General features: G+C 40.3%; 1 protein-coding gene across 11 annotated transcripts in view; it reads left to right on the forward strand.

The window, feature by feature from the left end:
- The window catches only part of HIVEP2 (HIVEP zinc finger 2), a 137,369-nt gene that overhangs the window by 55,060 nt on the left and 58,336 nt on the right, over window positions 1-23,973 (forward strand). For 5 of the 11 annotated variants that reach the window (XM_068184746.1, XM_068184752.1, XM_068184754.1 and 2 more), the window contains one exon: window positions 6,276-6,337. The exons of 5 other annotated variants lie outside the window; for them this stretch is intronic. The gene's annotated coding sequence lies outside the window, so the exon portion shown is untranslated. Of the gene's footprint in view, window positions 1-6,275; window positions 6,338-7,450; window positions 7,513-23,973 lie in introns of all 11 variants that reach the window. One more of the 11 variants, XM_068184749.1, reaches the window with a different exon arrangement.

Here is a 23,973-nt window from a genome sequence, read left to right on the forward strand (position 1 = left end):
TGGAGCAGGGAGTGCTGCTCATTCATTAGTGAAATCATAAACACAAGTAAATATACGTTATTAGTGTGAGTTGGCTATACTCTGTAAAAATACTCTGAAATATGAGGCAAAGTGTGATTTGACATTTTCAGGGGACATGGTATATTTTGTTTGTTTTATTTCAAAATCATCTCTTATAGTCATAAATACTTGATCTTTCAAGGTGATCTTTGTGTTTCTGTAAAGTCCAGTTGAAATCACTGGACCAGTTCCCAGATGCTTGGAAACTGCAGTTTTGGTCAGCTTCTGTGAGCAATAGCTTGTATAGTTTCGTTGGTTTGTTTTGGGTTTTGCTCCTTCGGATATCATGGAAGAAATAAAGGTTAACCATCACTTCATTTAGGCATTGCTTTTCTGTGGGGAAAAATGAGGAGTTACTCCTAAACATTGCTCATATTTGTAGTGATAGAGTAACAAAAGTGAAGAGGAAGAAAAGTAATGCAATAAAATAATACAAGAAAAATGCAGTGCAAAGAAGAGTTGGAACAGTGAAAAAAGTTACTTCATCTTTGTGAATATAATTTTTTAAATCCACTTGGTCTGGTGAATGAAGAGCCTTCCATCTTTTTGATATTACTGTATACAGTAATGTGAGTGAATGTAGTCAGATACACTTCAGCTCTTCCTGAGTGTTCTGTGCCTGACAACCTTGGTCCTGGGACCTTTAGTCATCAGCTCAGTTCTCCCTGCAAGTGGCCGGTGACTTTAATAAGATTGTTGGAGATCCAGGACTAGGTTGTCGGTAATTTCATAGATTTTTAAATGTTACCCTGGCATCAAACAGTTAATTTGAATGAAATCCACCTGTTTGTTGGCAGGTGGGCAGAAGAGAGAAGGAATATACTGCCGGTGAAGGCTGTGTTCTGCAGCAGATAGGAAGGTAGCTCCTTTATGTCAGCAGTTTGGCACCAACTCCTCTAAACTGTGGCAAAGTCTTTTCTTGGTCTCATTTTCTGTATCTACATGGAGCAGTAGTTCTTCTAGCAATTTTTGCTCTTGGAAGTATTTCTCTTTAGTGTCACAAAGTGAGCATTTTTCCTGCAGGACCTCAAACAGCTCAACAAGTGGTGAGCTGCCAGTGACTCAGCCCAGCGTCCCTGTCCATCTGTTTGCAGCCACCAGCACTCCCTACCAGCTGCCTGTTCTCACATGAAGAGCCAGGTATGAGTCTTGAGACAGGAGTGGGTAATGGACAGGGTTATCCTGGATAAAGAGGTCCTGTACTCCAAGGAGACAGTGAGGGAAGAAGCTTCCTTCTAAGCCAAGTTACATTTTTTCTGAGTCACCTCCTGGCCTTTTGCACATCCTGACTTGGAAACTTGCTGTAAAGGCAACAAGAAAGAGGTATCACACACTGACATCCCCAGGAGCCTTGATAATGTCAGGACACCTGACGGTACAGTGGCACTTCAAAAATGGCACTGTCATGAAGGATTTACATGATACTACATTAGCTAATAACACAAGGTACTTATTCAGGATTGCTGAGGAATTTGCCAAGTGTCTGTAGTTTCATGATATTTTTGTCCCTCTGCAGACAGGCCTTTAGCATTGAGGAGTTTTCCAAAAACTCAACAAGTCTTTCTCAAGTACAATTGCCAGTTGCTACCCTGCTAGTTAACAATAGTAACAACCAAGTTAAAAAAATAAATTCCTTACCATTTATTCATTTTGTTTTCACAAACTTATTCCAACATCCTCAAGGATGGACTCTCTTTTCTTCTTGCACACTTATTTATCCTTTTGGGTTGTGAAGTGAATGAATGCTTGGTGATTGCTCTGTGTGCTGCTTGGGACAATTTTTGTTCAGGGACAGAGGAGATACAAAGTCAGTCCATGAGGTCATGACATCTTCTGTCACTTGCTTGGGAGGTAGAATAACAATCTGCAGTGTGAAACTCCTTTCTCTCCTTCAAGGAATTGTATTTCTTTATACAAAGGCCAGCCAGATATACTAATCTGGAAGTCTGCAATTTGGGAATGAAAAAGGGGTTATTACAACTAAGAAACAGAAAACTCATTAAACCCCCTTTCACTAATATGTAGGGAAAAGTGATAGTAACCAAATTTTCTCAGTCTAACCAAATCATGGTTTGACTGAATACACATTGAATAAAGAAATCAGGAGCCTTTTGAGGCTGCTTTGCTGTTAGCTCTCCATTCTCCATAAAGCTCAGAGCCTTGCACTGATGAAATACAGCCTGTCTTTAGAAGCGAAGCAGTGATTTTCTACCCTCTTGGCTCTTGACTCTTGACCAGGAGCTCAGGTCTCATGCAAGCAGAAGTTTGCCACTGGTTGCAGAGGGAGCAAAGCTGCATATCAGAAGGTCAGTTGCTCTTTTTGTTTTAGCATTTTATATCCTGATTGCTATTAAATTAGATATCACAGTAGTATCAGAGCCAAGATCACCTAGAAGGGAATGTCTCAAAGAGGTATGAAGTAGTAAAATGATGCAAATGAGCAAAAGGAGCATTAGTTTAACTACTAGGAAAAAAATCATTATGGTGAAAGTCTGTTTTCTTGATGGAAACTAGAGGACCTGATTAGTTTGAGCAACTCAAAAGTAAGCTGGACAAAATGCTGAAAAACCTACTAAATAGATTTTTCTTACTTAGATACAGTATGATCTAATAGACTTTGGTCATTCCTTTTTCATCTAATTTCTGGGATTCTAAGATCACTTTTTAAAAATGATTGTTTTCTTGCCTATCTCACTGCAAACCTTATTTGTGAAATTTTTCATCAATTTTACCACAGAGGGAGGCATTTGCAGTAATCCAGCATGGTAGTATTTTGAGGACTCTAAACATTTCTCATGGCCATATCTTGCTATTGCTCCATTGTAAAATTCTCAGAATACTTGGTGGGAGTTTTGCATTAAATTGTAAGGTATTTATATCCAGCTGCTCTTTAGAGGCCCAAGTCATATCCATGCTCTATTCCCATGGTAGCCTTCTTCCAGTTCTTTAAAGATACAATTTGGCTTTACAGGAAATAATAGTCATGCTTACCACACTGTAACTAAAATATTCAGACACATGAATCTTTTTCTTGACTTCCTATAAAAATGTCATTTGTAGCTGTATTTTGTTTGTTCTGGTTTGACTATAGTATAAGCAAGAGTTTATTAAAACATTAACTCTAAGATACAGTTCTTTTTTGAGACTGCCAGATCTTACAAAAAATGCTACTGAAACTGCAGGGCAAAACCGCATATTAACAGAAAAATGAATAATGAGTCTGTTTTCTTATGGATTTTTTAAAAAGTACAGCTTGTAGTTGAACTAAATGTACTATTTCCTCCACTTCACTCAGGAAGCTCTCATAGGCTTTTGACAGTGCCGCCAAAAAATTAATGCTTCAGCTGTTTAACAGATATCAAAAGCTAGTTTGACAATTGTAATCTCTTCCAGGAATTCCCTTTTCCATTTTCCCTCCCTATAAAAACAGATAACAAGATGCTTATATAGTAGAAATGGAAAGTCAGAGCTATTTTACGAAGCGTTGTGCATTTCTTCCAGTCTTAGGAGATGAGGCATGACATCTCCATGACAGGGTAGGAAATGCAGGCACTCTGTTGTGTAAGTAGCATTTGCTTCAAGGATTAGCTGCTTGCCAAGATAGCACAGATTTAAATGTTTCCTAAGCCATTTCTGAGTTTTTACGTAACATGGCAGTGACAGGAGAGCTGTGGAGATGGCTGGGTAGGGACTCAAAGCAGCGACCAAGGAAAGACAAAACCAAAGGAAGCAGAGAAATATGCTGCGTGTGCCAGCATCAGCTGACACGGCAGGACTGAAGGCAAGGGAAAGCAGCACCAGCTAGACTTCTCTTGAATTTCTGTCCTCACTTTTAACATGCAACAAGATGAGACAAACTGAAAGGAGATGCCACTTGAACTTTTGTTCTGAAGCATCTCAAAAAGGCACTGAAACAAAGACTCAAAGGTCAGAGGTGTTCTGTTTTCTGGAGCAAATTCCCAGGACAGCTGTTAATACTACTCCGTCTTTTAAGGCTAGACTTTAATAGTATTCAGTGATCCATATTAAGAAATATATAGTATTACTGTGGCTCTGGTGAGGAACAGTTTGTTCTTCTCTAACAACAGAAAGGAGATTCTGTGTTAGGAAGAGGGAAATAATTAAAGAGGTTGCCAATAAAAAAAGCCACTGTGTTTGCAGAGGGTGCCCTTGTGTTCAGCAAATGCCAATTAGAGAACTGTCACTTTATGTGTACCATGGGTTATTACTGCACAAACAGTTGTACAATTATGCACTGGTTCAGAAGGGCAAGTTACCTTCACCTCAAAGCCATTATTTTAAAGCAAACACAAATACCAGGCACACAAACATCAGGCACTGTGGCAGTAAAGTAATGACTTTTTGAAAATGCAGGCTAAAGAAAAAAGAGTCCATGTAACAAACCTTGGCATTGTGGAAAGTAACTTTTACTGTGTCTGCACTATGTAGCTCAGAAACATCATCTTTATATAATGGAGAAGCATGCACTTCCTTCCACCACTTGAAATACAATTTATATATTGTTGTTCTGATGTTTGGAAATATAAAGAGATTATACAGAATATACATTTCTTTCGGTTACCGTCTTTAATACTGTAATGTTTGTAGTCCACATGCCCTTGTAAATGAGTTTGTGCACTTCCTTCTGTTGTGCTACCAATGGTCTGATGTCGCTATCATCTGATGCACTCTGCTCTCAGCTCTTGTGTGGCTGTGACTGATTTTAGTAAATGGAATAAAGGACAGTTCTGCAAGTGACCTTGTGCAAGACATGTCCTTGGGTGTTTATTACTTGCACTTCTTTGTAGGTGTTCTACTTGGTATTTTATTTTGCATATTTTGCCTGAAGCTTCATTGGATTCAAATCTAAATGGGCAGAATGAGCTGGGATGCTGTGGCCAACCTGGGCGCACACAGGATAGCTGTGCTGTATGTGGAATCATAAGTTTTGCTGTAAGGCGATCAAGTTTGCCTTCTTTTCTAATGTGGTTGCCATCTGTGCTTGTTCTGGCTTCTCTCTGGGTCGTAAGAAAGAACACAGTTCAGCAGGGATTGTGTTACCATCAGTGGCCTGAACCTTTGTGCTCGCTTGACCTCATACCTCTAGGAAGCTCAGCTGGCAAACATAGCACAGACCTTTGTGGCAACACCCTCTGGGAGCGTGGGCAGCCGCTAAGGTTACCCTGCTTCCATATATGCCGAGGTATTTTCATTGACATGCTCTTTTCACGGGTTCAAAATCACTGTGGCTTTAAAGTACCAGCTTTCCCTAAAGCGAAAGCACCGCGCTCACCCAAGGACCTGCTCGAACCCAGCATCTGCTGGGGCAGGACGGGGTGGCAGAAGTTAAATGGAGAGCGTTAGTTTGAAAAATGTTATGAAGTCACCATCCTTTTAAATTGGTTTACACAGATGGCTGTCTGGTTTGTTGCTTTGTCCTTGCTTAATAGTAACTGTTTATGGAAAAATGAATTGCTTTGCAGAAGGAGGTCCAAAAGCTCATGCTGTTGTTTCCCTCACTGGAGATCTTCGTGTTTTTATGGGCATACAAAGATTTGGCCTGAAATGGAGATTAATTAGGAAGCATAGTGAATAATTTACTGTTTGACTTATTGCTAAACTCTGTAGTCACTGGGTTAGAAATGATTTCCCAAACTGCAGGAGATAAGAGGTGGTTATTCCTGGTTTCACAATGTCCATATTGTTAGGGCTTTGTGCTGTGTGTACTCTGACATCAGCTGATACCTACGCAAGCTGGGTCCAGCTTCTCATCCAAACCACTTCCTGGGGTTTTCTCGGGTAATGGCAGTGATTCAGAAGACACCACAGTGCCTCAGAAATCCATTTTTTACACATTGCACCCAGACCGTGAGACCATGAAGAAACTAAGTTGTTAGGAAAGAGTTTTGTTCTTAAAAATACCCACTTTTTTTTTTTTTGTTTGTTCTGCATTCAGGTTTAGATGTACATTGCTTGGCTTGTTTCCTATTGACCTGTTCACAGATTCACTTTCTGTTTTGTGGAAGATGTAGGAATGTGATGTACACATATGCATGAGGCAGAAGCCTGAGATTAGTCTCCAGGCAGAGATGCTGATTTTGCATCCAAAATTGTTCCTACCTGAAAAATGCTTATAAAAAAAACCAACAAAGTAATAGACAGGATTTTTTTTTTAACAAATCAAATCTAAATGGTGGTGCTCTGCACTTTTGCAGGACTGTCTACTTAAGAAGCTGAGAGTGAGTTAGGAACATTGATGAAGCCTCTATTCTGTGAGGTGGGTATGTGTGTTTTATTACGGTTTTGAAAAAGCATAAAAAATTCAAACCATTTGCCGGAGTCCAGCCACAGAACTATTTAAGAGCTGGGAATAGAGTCCAGAAATTTTCTGCCATGGTACGTGCTCCAGTCAACAATTACAAGTAAGGTCTTTTGCCCTTCTCTGAAGGAAGTGATGAGTTTTTGCATTCTGTTAGTGTTTCAAGTGGCTCTTTTGATTTTTGATTTCTGACTAATGGAATAAGTGACTCTCACAGATACTTTCACTTCTCTGCTCTTGTGATGGCCTTAGATCAAAGTTTGGGGAGATAACAGTCTGTAATAGGGGAGCCAGTGGATATCAAACGTGTCCACTGGATCCAGGCCAAACATAATCTGGGGCTCAGAAATGTTCTGTGTGTTTCATTACTTTTTCATTTTTTAGCATTCTGTCATGGTCAGATGCACCAACAGTCTTTTAATAAATCCCCTCCCATATTCAGACTTGCAGCTCAAGTTTGCAGGCCTATGGGGGCTGGATTATTTGAATAAGTCTGAGAAGTGAAACTGAACATTTGTAGGTGCAGGAATTACAGGCAACCAATCTAGTGAATCTTGTAATTTTGATAACCTTTGTTATTACAAGATGCTGCATGCAAAGCCATCAGCTTTCCTTGCCCTCTGCATGAGCAGCTTGGATGTGGACCCTCAATGCTTCCTTGTGCCAAAGCTGGTTGCCCACCCCTGCTTGAGCATCTCCATTCCTGGGGAGCTTGTCTTGGGCAGTGACCTGGAGAATCTCTCTCTTGGGTTCTTGGTTATTTGCACCACTTTCCCTTTTGACATCATGAGGTAAACCCTGTTGAGTGGGATTCTGCCTCCTGCTTCATGCAGTTGGGATCCTGGATTTGCTGTGGCAAGAAATAAGTCAGGATTGGAATTTTCTTTAAACTGGTGTTCGTTTTTAAAAGCCGATTTTTGAATGAATCACTCTAACAATAAGTACAAAAATATGTATCGATAAAATATGAATTTATGCATGCCAGCATTTATCTCTTTTGTATCTATTCACAAATACATACCAAAAATTGACTCTAGATCCATATGGCTCCCAATCTCTTCCCTCCCCCAGCTGTCAGCTTCTCCTCACCTGGATGACTAAATGGGAGCAGAGTGCTGGGCCATGAACTGAAGGTGGGTGTAGAAGGAAAGTTATATTGAATGTGTTTGCTCTGGGACATCACTGTGGCTTCTCAAGTGCCTCTCAGTTTGGATGGAAAATGCATTAAAAAGGTGATGCAGTTTGGTGCCAATCTTAATTTCACACTCTGAAAAAGGAATGAAAATACTCAGAGGGTGAGTTACTTCTGTGCTGATTTGCTTTTTGGGCAACAGTGGTTGTGTAAAAGCTATTATTGTTTTAGAAGCTTTTCAGTACACATCATGGCTATCAATTAAAATAATTCATTTTTTAATCTTAAATTTTCCCTTGACTGAAGTAGAGATATCAGGCCTGCTTGTAATCAGTTCAACAGGGCTATAAGGAAGTTGAGATACCTCTAGTCCAGGACCTTCAATTTTCTGAGCATAAGCACCATTTATTTTGCTCAGTTCTGAAGTGTTTAAATTCAAAACCTATGATGAGATTTATAATACATTGTTTGACTGAAATTATGCAAATCCATTGCCACAATGTAAAATGATGTGGTCTTCGGGAGGAAAAACACCCATTTCTTCTGCCCTAACGCGTCTGGAGCCGAAAGGCGAAGGCTTCCCGTGCCGCTGCAGGATGGGTGGTGGGATGACACAGCTCGCTGCCTCACTGGCCACATGGCACTGCTCACATCAGCGTTTTGGTGTCAACCAACTCCTCAAAGCCTCCAAAATGGGAATGTTATGATCCAGTACTAAATGTTGTTGCCATTAAACAATGATCCCAAAGTTACAAGGTTACCTTGGTTTCTGGTGCTGGGTGGGCAGGAACCCAAGTGGGCTTCTTCTGTTGCTGATGTTTTTCATGAGGGAGCTGAAATGATCACAGCTGATTTGGAATTTTTTTCCCAAGACTTCTTTCTGCCACTTCCTTCAGAAACCAAACATGAGCCCACATCTTTCTGTCCTGTTAGAACATTAAGTTTTGTTGTCAAATTCAGAGCAGTTAGATCAAGTTTTAAAGATATCTAGAGGAATAAAAAGACAAAGAAACAGCTAAGGAGGAACAGAAGACAAAAGTGGTTGAAAGAAAATTTAGATGGCAGAAGATTCTGAAATATTTTGCCTCTCTAATGTGGACAAAATCTTGACAACTCTTAAGCAGTAAGACATCTTACTTCAGAACATTTTAAATGTTGCTTCAGTTTTATTTTGCATATTTTTATGTCATGAAGGCATTCCAACTCATCTTGTACGTCTTGTTAAATTGTAATTCTCTGAGTAGCAAAATACTGTCAAACTTTAGTATTGAAGTATCTTGTTATATCATAAGGCCTATTATTTTCATTTATCTTCATTTAAACCAGGGACAAAATTTTTGTATTTTATTGAACTTTTCATTTCTATCAAATTAGTATGTTTTTCTTTCAGGAAACCCCAGTATGAAAAGTTTGGATGAGTTACAGTTTTAGAATTTTTTTTCAATTCTTGCTATTCAGTTTCCCTTTTTAAAATAAGTAAAACCTGCCTTCTTTTATTGTCTATAAGCCCCACAAATCTCTAGAATTATGTATTTTTGAAAGCATAGGATTTCAGCACAGATAGGACTGACTTTCCATTTCTGTGAGAATGTTTACAGTTGAATGGTCTCAGGAATCAAACTGAAGCTTTTTTACTTGTATGTTTTATGAATGTACAACTTGCACACACTTTGAGCTGTGAACCAAAAAGCTTCAGATTGAGCCAGTCGAGAGGAAGGAATTTGTCTGCTATACAGCAAAAGGAAGTATTTGCTGTGTTATTGAAGCACATGGCCTTTTGCCATCTTTGATAAAGTATTTAAGGGTTGTGCACCCAAAGTCTGCTGCCCTCTTGACCCATCATTCATCACTGGCCGTTGATGAGGTAGATGAGATGCAGCTCCATAGGAGAGCCATTGTTTCAGCCCTGCACAGTTCCTCAGAGAACGGAAGCTGCAGACAAAGCGGCTCCCTGTGATTCACCGCACCGCTCAGCCTCCTGGTGTTTTTTCTTTTACCTGTACCTTTTCAGGTCCTGCTCTGTGCTGGCCAAGGTGGACAGGCAGCTACAAGATGAAACTGTGGGATTGATCAGCTTTCCACTCAGCTTCACTGGGCGCAAATGAGATGAGCGTCTGGGATTTTTTTTTCTGTATTGAAAAGGAGAAGCAGATACAATTATCACAGCATTTGCCTTGGCAATGCATTCAAATTTATTCCCCTTTTGACTATTCAACACTGTTGATAGATGATGCTTAAAACGTGGAATTGCCCATAATTTTTCTAGCACACTGTGAATTGCCCAGTCTTTTTTTTTTCCCTCTCTCTAAGCAGTTCTGGTTACAGAGATGCCAGCATCCCCAGTAAGTATGCTAAGAATGTAGAGTTATACTTTGTACTGCTAAATTAACAGACAGGAATAGTCACACCAAACCAGATTCAGCTCCCAGATGGGAAAGCGCCTCCTTTAGACCAAATTTTAATGACTTTTTTACATGAGAAATTTTCACCAATGTAGCATACTGCGTGATTTAAAACAAATGCTATCATCTCTCTCTGTTGGTGATAGGCAACTTGTAGAAAATACAGCTTTCTTTGTAATGACCAACCAGGGCTTGGGAATGTCTGGACATTTAGGTAGGCTAGCTAAACAGGTTAACTGTTATTTTATTATCTTAAACAATTTAAAATTAAAAAGATAATTTTTAGTTTAGCGATTTTTTTTTTTGAGCACTAGTTTGAAGGATCTGATTCTTACTTGATTTGTTCTATATGCAATCCTCTTAGCTTTTACGTTCCTGTAAGTGACAGGGGAATGAGTCCTAGGCGGCGTAACAACAATATCAGAAGAGTTAACTTGGATTGTTGTAGGATGTGGTGTAAAATATTCTCAGACGTTTCTGCCTCCTGACTAGGAAGGGTCTGTTCATGAGATGATGGAATCCATACTCTTTGGCAGTTTGCCTGTGCCAGCTGGAATATTGTAGGAGATTTTGGCCACCTGCAAATTTTAGCAATGACTGTGTTATGATGAAGTGATGCAGAAGTTTTATGATTTGTTTAAAAGAAGAGAAAGGGTCTTCCACTTCTTGTGAATGCTTGACCTAAGAGATACTGCAGTACACAGCCTGACTTGTCCTTGAAACTCCTTTATATTTTTGCCATGAAGTCAAGTGAGATGTGCAAATGTTGGAAGGAAAAGTTAAAAGCTGTGTACATGGGCATTTGGACAGAAATATACAGTTTTCTGTACTTGTACCAGACACTTTAAATACCCTACTTCCCAGTCACTGCAGCTGCTCAGCCACTGAGGAGATACTTTAGATGTCATTACTTTATGCTGTTCTCCAGTTCATGGTATTTCTAATTTTGAGTGCTCTGTATTACCCTATTTCTGTTTATAAATCTTTTAAGTGTGCACATTAAAAAAGTAATTAAATTGTCATTATAATTTATAGTATGCCTGAAGTCAATCACCTAATTAAATGGAAAAAGCAGAGAGGTAGTAGGTTCATAAGCATTTATTAAGTACTACAGTATTAATTATGCAGGACTTTTGAACCAAGCAAAAGAGGAAGGAATGGAAACACCAATCTAAAAAGGCTTTCCATTGCTGGCCTTCTCAATTTAATAATGTGAGATACTCCCCAACCCCCAGTTGTCAGGACAATACTAATGCTTTCTTTTTGTTAATTTTTAATGAAATTATGATGGGAATTTTTTATGACAACCACTTGCAGCATTTTCCAGTAATATTTTGAAAGCATAATTTGTCCCCATGCAAGGGCCTATAAATGAGTAGAACTGAAGATACATTTAGAGTTATGGTTTGGGGTGGATTGTGCAGGAACAGACTCTTGGTCGTCCCTCCTCAGTATCTCAGGCAGGTAGTGGAGCCTGTGCTGGTCCCAGTGGCTTGGGGGACACTGGAAGTAGGGGCTGAGCCCAAAAGGGCAGGCTGTGAGTGCCACTAGGAGAGGGCAGGGATATGTAGGGACAGCGGGGACATGACAAGGTTTGCACTTTCTTTGCAGTCATTCTCTCTCCAGCTGCAAATCTGTGTCACTTGTGTGACAGTGGAGGGCATGAAATGCTGGCTCACCCTGCGGGGCTGGGATCAGGAGGAGGCTCTGTAAGGTAGCAGACTGCACTGGAAGTGCATTTTATTAGTGAGCTTGTGAACCAGGGCTGTCTCACTGTGGCTGGTTTGTACTTTGCTGCATTAGATGAACTGCCTGGAGCAGGCAGATGAACTAGATGGAGCAGAAGCCCTAAAGTCAGGATTTCTTCTCTTTTGCTAGTTTGTTAAAAAATTAAAAACTCTGGTAACATACACACTGAAATAAACTTGCCTGCAATCCATGTTGTTCCCAGGATTTTCATTTCATCCTCAGTGACCCTTACACCTGAACATTAGTCATGGAAACCTCTCTTATAGATAGCAGGGGGGTCTAATCCATCAGCCCAGACCCTGAGCCCTGGCTGCACTGAAGCACACTGCAGGCTTTAGGGGAGAGAGAGACTGAGCAGGCAGAGGCAGCTGCTGTGAGCACTGCAGCGGTCCATGATCTCCTGCTGATCCATCGGCCTGCAGTGAACAAAGCCCAGCTGGTTCTTGGGAATACCAGTGCAGGCTAACGTCAGTAACAAACCAGGACAAGCCCCAGTAGGGGGTTTGACAGAATCCACAGTATGCTTTGCAACTCAATTGGATATTGATGGTGAGGGATACAGTGGAATCCTTGGAAAGGAACACCTCTAGTTTTTTACTGCAAGAACTTGTAGCAACAAAAGCTGGTTCACTAGAGATGGAGCCTTTAAACGACCTTTAGATCACAGCCCTTTAAAAGAAAAGATGACCAAAAAGCCCACTACTGTATAAATTGAGAGGTAGAGACTTACCTACTTGCCCTGCCATTATCAAATTGATTTAACACATTTGGGACCTAAGTTCACAGTATCAGTTTATCTTGCAGTATATTAAATAGGAAGTCGTTGGCAAAACCTAGTCACAACATATGGGCAGCATCTGAAAGTTGGACCCGACTTATCGGAAAACTGAAGAACCAGCTCAATAGCTCTTTTTCTGAAAGAAATTGAGATTATGTGATTTGAATATAAATCCCTGCTGAAAACCATCTATTTTCACAGCCTTTAATAGGCTGAACTGGACTGACAGCAAAATGACCAAACAAAAAAGGCTAGACTGAACTATCATAAGATTTACTTTGTATAGGTATATGTATGTTTTACACAAAAAACATTGAGTCTGTGTGGCCATAAGCACTGCAGGATTGTGTACCATCTTCTTCAGTACAAGGATGAAGAGGGCTGTACACTAAGGCCAGGTCCTGCAGCTAAGGCTGCAGCATCCCTTTTCCTTGTCCCACACACCCCCTGAGTTACAGGCTTGCATGTCTTCCTGGAGGGGGACCTGCGGTTACTGCTCTTGAACTGTTTATTACTGTAATTAATATTTCAAACAGATATAACTAGGATTCCCTTTTCAACAAAGACAGTGTTTTACCTTATATGGAGAAAATTAAATTATTGACATCTCTTCATCTCAGAACTCATAATAACCCTATAATGAGTACAGTCATTATGCTTCAGGTTAGCACTGCAGAAGTGTTATATAAGGAATGTAACTTGACAGTTTTCTGGGGGAAAAATTACATATATGATATATATAATATATATGTATCTCAAAGGTAGTGGCCTAACCAAGGTCTCAGATGACATAATACAAGTTGGGTTATATAATTCATTTTATGGTCAATAAGCCTGTCTTCTGAGCTGCATGTTGGAAAACTTAATGCTTGTCTGTTTGGATCAGAGTTTACAGCTCTCTCTTTAATATAGAAGTTGCTTGTACCATGCTATTGTAATCTGTTTTCTGCTTCTCATGCTGGTATTAGGCAAAGGCAGTCCCAGCAGTGGTGTCTTCTCTTTGCTGAAACAGTGAAAAACTAGGAAACCCAAACCTTCCATGTATTGATTCTGAAAACAAGTTGGATGAGTCTTATATTGCAGCCCTTTGAAGTAACAGTGGAGCAGAGCTGTTCAGATGCACTCTGCCAATTTTTGTGTCTAAACAGAGGAAAATATGTCCCCTCTTAATGTGTCTTTAGCACTTTAGGCATGCATTTTCATTGGGAAAATGGACTTGTTTTATGTTACAGGCAGATAATTGATTTTAAGTACCCGATCTCATGATATAATGATATGCCAAATGAATGCTGTATTTTAAATCCACAGTTGTGGAAATTGTGTTTTCTCAGGTATCAAAACCAGCACAGGTGTTCCTTCACAGATGGAGAGCTTGATCACCCCAGTCTGTATGGGATGCTGAGACATCACTCAGAGGGATCTGTGTTAGGCACTGGCAGAGTTGGGACAGGTGGATGTTTGGTGGCACGTGCCTTGCACACACAGCGTGTGACTCCTGGCAGCTCAGCCAAAGCCTCTCTGTAAGCATGAGGAGGTCACAAGCTTCTCCTGTGCTCCTGGACCACCTCTGTGTTGGGAGCACAGGTGTGTCACATATCTCAGGGGAAGGGTGTTACTTAAAAATCAAAGTATATGGGCCATGATTGCAGACCAGGCACATCAGAAATAGCTTTTAAGTTCCTGCTACTGGAATTTAGTATGGCCTCAACAGCCTCCAGATGTTCTGTGCAAATGGTCAGGTAATCTTGGTGCTGACGTGGCTTCATTCTGAGCAATCCCTAATGGAGGTGACATAAGTTTATGGAGGCAGGTAACACTCTTGGTTGGTGTTTGGGTGAAATTTCTCTGGAATTACAAGGCACATCCTGAAGAGGAGTGGTATTAAATTCCAGCTATTTAATTAATGTGAGTATTGATCTTGTATGTGGGATTTTCTTGAGGTATCTCTTGGGAGAACAATATTAAATTTGAAAGAACAAATGCCACTAGAAAGCAGAGAGTTGTGCAATGACATATTTTTAACTTCAAGCCTCATAAATTAAATTCCTATCTAGACTTAGTGCAAATATTTAAAATCCTCTTCAATCCACAAAATCAAAGAGCCAAAGGGCAACCTCAGTTCACAGGACTCTTCAGGAAGATGGAAAACCCAAAGTCAAGCTGAAAGTGTGTTTGAGAGAAGAAATCTAGGTACATTGGGTCTGGAGAGAATCTAAGTAAAAGCTTTAGGTGCACATATGTATCTGCAAGGGCTGGAATGAACAGGGCAAGATCTTTTCATATGTTGCTGAAGAGAAATTGGGGTGAAATACTGTGGTTAAACTACAGCAGGGAGTACTTTGCTCTGGACTGTTCAAAACTGGAAAAGGGTTACTGCTAGACAACATGTAGGTCAGTGGATCAAACTGCCATGGAAGGGTGTGGGGTCAGTCACAGCTAGACTCGGTAAGTCACTGTTATAGGTGACCTAAGATAACCCATTTAGAGGTGGCTTCCATCCCAAAATGTGATTTTTGTTCTCTTCAGATCCAACTCTTGTTAAACTGACTTGTTCTTCCAGTTGGTTTGTGAATTATTACAGCTCTATTGACAAAAAAGCCCTCTGCACTAAGAACAGCATGTAAGATAAAAATATGACCAGTATTGCTTTGCATTTATTGCAGATGTAAAATGCCAAATAATTATTACATAAATTATGTATTACAATACATAATACAGTGTGTTTGTGGATAATCTCTGGAAATTGGTATTAAAAATAAAATATAAATATTTAGGCTATACTTAAAACAATTTTTTTTTTTTTTTTCCTTAGAATAATACTTCTTTCACAGGCATTTCTCCGTATTTTAAAGATAGGAAATGTCTAGCATTTTAGATAATAATCTTGCACAGGAGGTGAGATACAGTCTGTGTCCCCATGACCACATGAGTTACATCTGTCCTGCTACAAATGTCTGTCGTGGTGCAGGTTTCCAGGGAAGGATTTAGAGGACTTATGGATCAGTGAGCTGGTGCATGCATGTGTTCGTATGTATGTGCATACCCTTAAGTAATAGTGTGCTAGTCTTACTCAATGGTGACTGTAGACAGTGGAATTTTTTATTGAAGACACATTTCCTCTAAGTCAGGTTATGTTTTCTTTCATGACACTACATTGTTCAAAAGCAGGCCCTGGTGTTAATTAAAATTGGTGCATGGACAAAGATTGACTTTCATCCACAGGAGCAACATGATGTATAGTTAATCACACCTGGCACGGAAGAGCATTTCTCTTTGGTCTCAATTCAGGTTCCATTGACTTTTACGATATTTGGATCAAGTTTTCTAATCATGTTGCTGTGATGATCTGCAAACCCACTGAGGACTTCACTGCTCTTTGCCAGGACTAGTTGTTACAAAATGGTATGAAAAGCATTGGAACATAGGTGCCAAAACCTACATCTGCAGTTCAAGTTAAGAATTTCTTTGACTTGTCAGAATGAAAGAAATGAAGTAGCCCCAGCAAAGTTAGTTCTGACTCCATTTACTTATAATCACATTTGAAACTGCTGTAGGATTGGTGTATTAGTAAGCAATCCTTAGAGAAGTGGTGAGCAGTGTCCTAAGGTCATGAAAAGTTCATCAGGCTCTGCCTGGAGCCTCTTCCTGGGATCTTGTTATTCTCCTTTTCTCCCATGAAGTAGTCCTGACAGAAAAAAATAGCTTCTTTTCTTTGAGTGCTTGCTGTTCTATCAAGAAGCAGTAAGCAGTTTATGGTGGTCACTAGATGATCTAGAACAGTGCAATAATGCTTTGATACATAATTGACTAAATTTTCGTATTATTATAGTTGTAACTGCCTGAATCAAAAACGATGGTATTAATCTCTGGAAATGCTCAAGTGGGAATTTGAATAATTCTTTGGAGATGTAAAATTCAGTAGGGATCTGTTTTGTCCTTTTTTTCCTACCTTATCACTTTTCTTAACCATTCATTGTATCTGAATTTCTTAGTGATCACTATGGTTTGTTGTGTCTTTTATTCTTTGTGAGAAGCCTTTAACTTGACTTCTTATGTTTCTTAGTAGTGGGACTATGTTTTCCTGGTAGAAACATTTTTTTTTTGGCCTTATGTGTTGATTCTGTTATCCAAAAGCATTTTTTAAGTCCCATGCACTTTTCTTGTCTCCTTCCTAGGGCAGTTTTTCCTTGGTTGGAGCTTCTGCAGTCAGAGCGGCCTCTCATCATTTTTCTGGTTTTACTAATTTTTGAGCTGGAGCCCTTACATAAAATCAAACCTTGAGGGTTTAGGAGTATGAGTCTTGGTGAAATTGCCATGTTATACTCTTTCGTGTTTGTTGCAGCTGCACCAAAGCTCATCTGAATGCAGCAGAGAAAGCAAAGGTAGCCTAAAAACCTGTTTTTCCATTTCTCTGTTTCCTGGGGGAACCAGGCCTTGAAGATACCATATGTTAATAAGAAACATCCTCAGAAACCAGGTTTAGCTAATCCCTGCCAGTCTCTTTAAATCAGCCAGTCTCTTTCTGCCATTTAGTGTTATGGTATCTGTTTGAGCTGGCACCTAGCTTTGGGAACACAGGCATCAAATTTAGTGGAGGCTCTGCTCATCTGCATTTATCATTTGTGTTTCAAAGGTCAGTAATTTCTTCTCAAAATATATTGCTTTTTAGTGGGTTTTCTGGGCATAGTAAAAATAGGCAATTTAGAGAGGGATGGGTTTAGTACACTATTTGGAGTCTGCATTTTTTTCTTTCTTGTCTTGACTATCACAAAATGATATTCAAGGGGGGTACTTTGTCTACAACAACATTCATGAGCTCTGAAAATTCAGGATAAAACCTGTGTGTCTGCCCTGAAGAAATGAGTCTTCTGTCAAGTACCACATCATAGACAAATTTTATTTAGGGCTTTAAGTTCAGTAGCATGTCTGGTAAGCTTATTTCTTCAGCTATTACTTTAGCGATGCAGCAAGTCAAACCTTCCATCTTGCCTTTTCTATAGCTCTTCATCTATGCTTCAGATCTCAGACAGTGGACTGGAATTGCGAGGGACTGCACAGGTTAAAGCTGACCCTCTGCCCATGGATCATCATTGCTTACAGGCTGGAGATTACTACCCCACCACCCTGCTTGTCAGAAGAGCTGTGGGAGTGCTCTGCTTCTTACTCCAGGCAAATCCATCAGGGTTGGCTTTGGTTGAAGGTCAGTGGAGGGCTCAAACTGAATGAGGTAGAAATGTGAGCCTTCAGCCAGCATGGAGCAAGTAGGGACAGAAGGACCTTCAGCTTCCATAGCTAGAGCAAGACGTGCTGTCATAGCTCTTAGCCAACAACATTTTCCTTTAAATGAGACGTGCTGGGATAGCTAAGATAGCTACAAGCCGGGATAGCTACAAGCTTTTGTATCATGTTTTCCTACATGACGTTGAGGAAAAAGTCTTGAAACTCTTAAGGAAAAGTATACTAGAACCTGTCTTGTAACTGTCCTTGCAGGAACTTTCCACTGGCTTCCAAAACCTAGCCTTTTATCTGAGATTATTCTCCAGACTGTTGATTACATTTTTCAGAGCTGCAGTGTTCTCAGTGATGATTGCGTCAGGACTATCAGTTGTTATTTCCAGGTCCTCAATTTTCTTTTCAACCTCCTGCTGTTTTAATCCCAAACCTTCAAGCTTCCTGTCTATGGAAACCATAGTAGCCTGGAGTAAGTCCAGCCTTCCAGAAATAGGAAGTTTTGTATGTTTTATTAAAAAAATTAGATAATACTGGGTGGCCAATGACTGCAGCTGTAGACATCATCAAACCAAAGGCAGGTAAGCCCTTTTAATAGACTGAAAACCGTGTATGAGTATGCTGCCAGATCCTTTGCTGGTCCTAATTTCTTCAAAGGCATGTTAAAGTCACTTATGAAAATCACAGACAGCAATCTTAAAATCTTAAATCACTTAAATGATTGTGACCAGTAGGTCATACCATATAGTACACCCAGAAAATAACTTTTCACTCAGCTCCTGAAAGCTTTCTAATAAAATTATTTTTTAAATGCATCTTAAATCAGTTGTTTTCATCATCTTGGTGAATTTGGTTGTTTTCTTAAACTGCCCATATAGTATCAGGCACTTGGTTTGGTATAATTTTCCCCCATGTCTCTGCACATCATGGTCCTCCCCTCTCCATCCTGGGAGAAGGCTGTGCCTGCAGCAGGCAGCAGCATCAAGCCCACTGTCTGCTTACCCCTTCCTGTGGCTCTGGGGAAGGGTGCTTAGCCCAGGTTCAGCCTCACTGATGGAAGCAGGGCCAGGTGGGTGAGCCTTCTGCAGAATGGGGGTGGAGCAGGAGCTGGGGTCAGTCATGGGAGTGCTGGAAACTTCTTTTGATTGTGGAAATACCATAACCTTTCTGATAAGGGCACATGTGGTGAGACATTTTAGCTCTGCATTTCTGCAGAAGTGCATGAGAAGGTAAGAGTTCCAATAGGGGCAGAAGCCAATATTGAAGCCTTTACAAAGGACTTCTTACTCCAGTCAAATGAAGAACATGCCTGTTTTTCAGATTTTTGCTGTCTCTGCTGTCTTGGCCAAAGGTATAAAGAGGCATGATCCTTGACTTGTTCTCTAGCACAAACAGAAGCTCTCACTGTGAATACACTTAGAACAAACCTTTATTTTTACTAAAACACTTTAGTGTGTTGGATGAGGGAAGATGGACCTCAGCAAAAAGCTGTGCCAGCAAATAACATAACTTTGCTGGTACGAATGAAGGCTGTGCTGGGAACACTGTCAGTACAGTGTGCTTGGACAGCTGCACCAGCAGAGCTATCCTATTCTGCATACAGCCTTGTCTTCTGTTCCAGTTTGTCATGCATGATTTATACTTCTGTCACCTCTTCAGAACCCTAGGCATCTCTCGGCGTAAAAAGAAATTAAAACACAATACAGATGAGTCTGCTCTGTATTGGAGTCTTGACCTTTAATATATCAGGTTTTCATATTGCAGCTTTTCCAGCAAATAGGCTGTTCTACAAGAACAGAGGTGCTTTAGTGATCTGCAGAGGTCCTACCTTAGCCATGCTTTAGTTTTATTTGCTCCCACCTACCAGCTCTCAAGCTGCCTGAAATGCCTTTGAGAGGAGATAAGGTTTTCAGATTGCCTGCTAGATCATAAAACCATGAACTCCAGCAGTCCAGCAAGGCAAGAAAATTATCATTAAAAATCAGAGAAAACAGCCTGGCAACCTGAGTGTTAGAAGGATTGCTTAATGTTTCGTCCTATTTTGCCAGTTTAACCTTTAACAGCCTTTGGGGTTTATGTTTTTCCCCTTGGTGCTGTCATTACATTTTCCTTCCCTTATTAAAGAAGGTGTTTGCACCTTACTCTGTGTCTGCAGATTCCTTGTGAACAGACTGGTACATTGCTTCAATAGCAGCTTTGCAGACAGACCCCTTAGATCAATAAACCATCTTAGTTGTTGAGTATACAAGATCTGAATTTTAAAGATTCACAGTCACACTTGAAATACCTGATGTAAATTTTAAGAGGCATCTGAAGAATTGCTGTACATTGCAGTCATAAAGCTTAGCCAGTGTTACCTTTTGACCAGATCACTATTCAATTGGGTTTTGGTCTCATGTTTTTCTCTGCGGCTATTCATGGTGTTGATGTTCGTTTTTTTCTCCAAGAGACAGACAACTATGTCTTCAGAGAAACAAAACAACTGTGTCAACAGATGGGAGAGAAAATACTGTGTCTGAAACAGTGCTAGGAATAAACCATGTTAAAAATAGGTAGTCTTGCCACAAGTGTTTCTTTGGCCAATGTGGAAATCCTTCTTTCCCATACTTGCATGTTATCAAAACTATACTAAAATCCTGCTAGAAAAGCTGCCAAATAAACCTACAAAAACATTGCTACAACAATAACTACCCTTTTCCTGCCTAATTGTAAGAGTCATGCTAGTAAAGGAGAAAGACTAAGGAAGTAGTGCTACCATGGGAGAGCTCTGAACAGTGCCAGGGACTGACCCCTGGCCAGCAGCAACTAAAACACTTGTGGCTATAGATTTTATTGATGTGACCTTCCTCTCCCCTCCCAACAGTACTAGCACAACACTAGAGGGTTGTCAGAATTTTTGCCCTTTCTTAGAAGTGTTTCTGCATTCCTAGGCTTGGAGAAAAATAATTTTCCCGTCCCACAAAATATCTGGGGAAAACCCACAGCAGTTCAGCTGACAAGCTGGGGTTTTTAATAAGAAAACTCTTTTCCTCTCCAAAACTGGAAAGCAAACTGAACTACTCTTAAATGTGACTGTTACCAGCAGAATTAGAGCTGCAGTTCAGACTTTGCATTTCTGCTTTCCATCTGCTGTCTCGCTTATTTTTGCTGTTTGTCTCCTTGCTTTCAATTGTCTCTTATGTGTCTCAATTTATCAAATTTTTGCAGCTGACCAGCCAGTTCAGCATTATCACTGTCCTAATGGCTATAAAGAGGGCAGAGAAACCCTTCACTAAATGAGTTTTTTCCATAATGCCTCTGTGCTTTCTTTGGTCCATTTTTGTTCATGCTTGGTGCTCCATGTTGTGTCATCTGGGAAGAGAGATGTTTGCATAATGTGTATTTTTCTGGAGTTGTTTAATTTCTGAAAACATTTATACAGTTAGCAGCACCTTTGGGGCAGGGACAGATTGCAATCTCAAACACAGAACAAGTCAGTGTGTTGACAGCAGCTGGAGGAGTGGAAGAACAGGTAGAGCCTGGCCCTCAGCACTCCGCACTCCCGTCCCCACATTCCCCACAGCCTTTTTCTAAGGGGACTCGACTGGGAGCTTGGCAGAAAGCAGCCTTGGGCAGCAGAGCATAATTTCGGGCAGCCCCATGGTATTTGTAATTGATTCTGATATCTGCAAAGGTTGATAAGGCTCCTTCATCTGGGGAGAAGAGCAGAGGCAGGCAAATGGTGCAGCCTGCTGCTGGGCATAACTTCCCCATGACTGCTTCCAGCCCTGCTCTTTGCAACAGGCTTTTCCTTTCCCACTTGTCTGCAGTCAAGGAATGCTTCTGGGGATCTGTGCTTGACTGTTAGATTAATGATGCCTGCAAAGACTGAAGGAAATTTAAAGGAAAATAATAGGTTTCAGATGATGTTAGAGGCTGTCCTTTTACTTCAGTCCATCAAGGGAAGAGCAACATTTCTTATCAAAGTAGTGTGTTTATTATCTTTCCTTGTTGCCATGTGAGAAAAATGTAAATGAAGAGTTGAAATGCCCATTATTTTTCACTCTTTTTCCAGTAAATTGTCACCAGAGGACAGTAGATAATTTCCCAATTCATTCTGTGTAAAGGCTCAGTGAGGCTCATCAGCAATGTATGTAGAGAATTTCCAAAGGCAGCTTCTTACCTCATTTTTTTGGTGTTGACTCCTGCCTCTGTGGTCCCTGCAATCCATGGGTAGTTTGTATATGTGTATATCTATCTATATCTATGTCTATATAATCTATATCTATATCTATATCTATATATCTTTGTCCACTCCAAGGATATGTCCCATGGCCTTTTTAAAATTTGTTTTTGCTTAACTGATCTATGGATGAGTTAAAAAGATTAGTACTTTACATGCATGAGTGACAGTTTGATTAACAGCTGAATTCTACCTTCTTCCAGCCTGATGAGCTCCAAAGGAAATCAAGGGAAGTTTCCTGCAACATCCTCACTCTGTGAAAAACCGATATTCAAAAAGATGCACACTACATATTCACTTTTGACTTGAGCACATGCATTGCTTTGCTGAATTGACTTTACTGATTAGAGATGGAATTAAGTGACTTGCTTAAGTGACTTGCTTAGCTGTGAATGAGGTTGCATAATTTCTCTGCTGGAGCTTTCCTCCCAAATCAGAGAGAGTAGGCTCAGGCCACAGGGACAGAGAGGTGATGCAGTTCTTCAGTACAACTTCACTGCAGTTGTAACAGGCAGGATAAGTCAATTAAGAATTATGCCCTTTGTATTGTAGAATGACATTTTGCTTTTTCATTACTGTCAGTTTCAAATTATGGTTTGAATTGTGGTGAATGGTGGTCAAGTGAATATGGTTTCATGGGGCAAGTATAGCAAAATATTTTTGCGTCAGCTATAGGAATATAGCTAAGAGTTCTTGTGTAGCTGTGTCCAAGCTAACTCCTGCTGATCTGCCTTGTTTTTCAGACGCTTTCATTCTTTTGTTGGACACGAAAATCATTAGAAAACATTCACTGGCAGCATTTAATAGCATATATTTAGAATGTGAAATAAAGAAGCCAGACATTAGTGATGCACCATAATCTATTAGTAATTTGTTTAACTCCACTCCTCCACACATGCAAGAGAATAAAATAGAAGTTATTCAAATAAAATTGATTAAAAAAAATCTTCACGTTTATGATTATGCAGGGTTTTTTTTTCTTTAAAACATCACCTATTTTTCTTTTTCTGAGTGTCAATAGTGATTGCAAAATGTGAAAAATTGCAAGCAAAACTAAGGAGAAGTTCAAGTTAGCTGTAGAGCCAAACGTGTGATTCAGTAGCTGAAAATATCTCTGCGCTTCATACATCAAACTCAAACACTGCTTTGGCAACGCCCCTGGATTAGAAGTGGAGTTTGAGGTCATTCCTCCTCCAGCCTGCCATGTATGGATAGGGCCTACGCTCATGAGAACTTACTGACTTACTGAGCACACCCCAAGAGCAGACCGAGATCAGTGCAGAGGGATCTTGCCTCACTGAGGAGAACCAAAGACTTCACTGCTGCCTTTCTCTTGGTATTCTTAAGACCTGGAGGACCAGAGTTGAGGGACTGGGACAGAGGACACTTGAAACAGTCTTTCTCTAAATGTGGCAATAACAAAGGATAGTGAGGTAGTTTCCTTTTAAAGAGGTTGCATGATGTCCAGCAGAAGTGTGTGCTCAGAGATGGTTTGCTGGCCCGTTCAGATTTTCAAGACAAATGATCAGCTGCCAGTGATGGTGTTACACTAGGGCTGCCAACCTGAAACAACAGTTGTGTAATCCTGTGCTATACAAGCTGTCTCTGCAACTGTCCAAGACTGATCTCAGCTTATCTGGTCTAAATTCAGAGTGCCTTGAGTGAAGTCTACACTTTTAATTAACACCAGACTCACTGAGCTCTTAGTTTTATTTTATAGGGAACCTTAGTTTAGATTTTGCAGGTAACAACCAAAACTCTGTAAACAGACCCTAAGTCTTTAGATTATTTTTCCTGGTGACAAAACTCTCTTGCTTCAGACATCCTACTTCCCTCCTGTTATCCTGTATGGCCAACCCAGTTGCCAACTTCTCAGGGACAAGTTAGCTTTCACCTACTGCTGAGATTGTCCAGCACAATGGCTGTTACTCTGCCATGGGCTTGATGTTGTAATGGTCTTTCCATGGAGATGGAGGCAGTTTTGACAGCTCAAGTGATTGCCATGGTCTAGTGGGATACTTGCCATGTTGTAGCCTACCTGCTTAGGGGCCATAATGGCCACTTAGTGCCTTGGCCTCAGTT

This window comes from Anomalospiza imberbis, chromosome 3, assembly GCF_031753505.1.
Source record: "Anomalospiza imberbis isolate Cuckoo-Finch-1a 21T00152 chromosome 3, ASM3175350v1, whole genome shotgun sequence".
NCBI lineage: Eukaryota > Metazoa > Chordata > Aves > Passeriformes > Viduidae > Anomalospiza > Anomalospiza imberbis.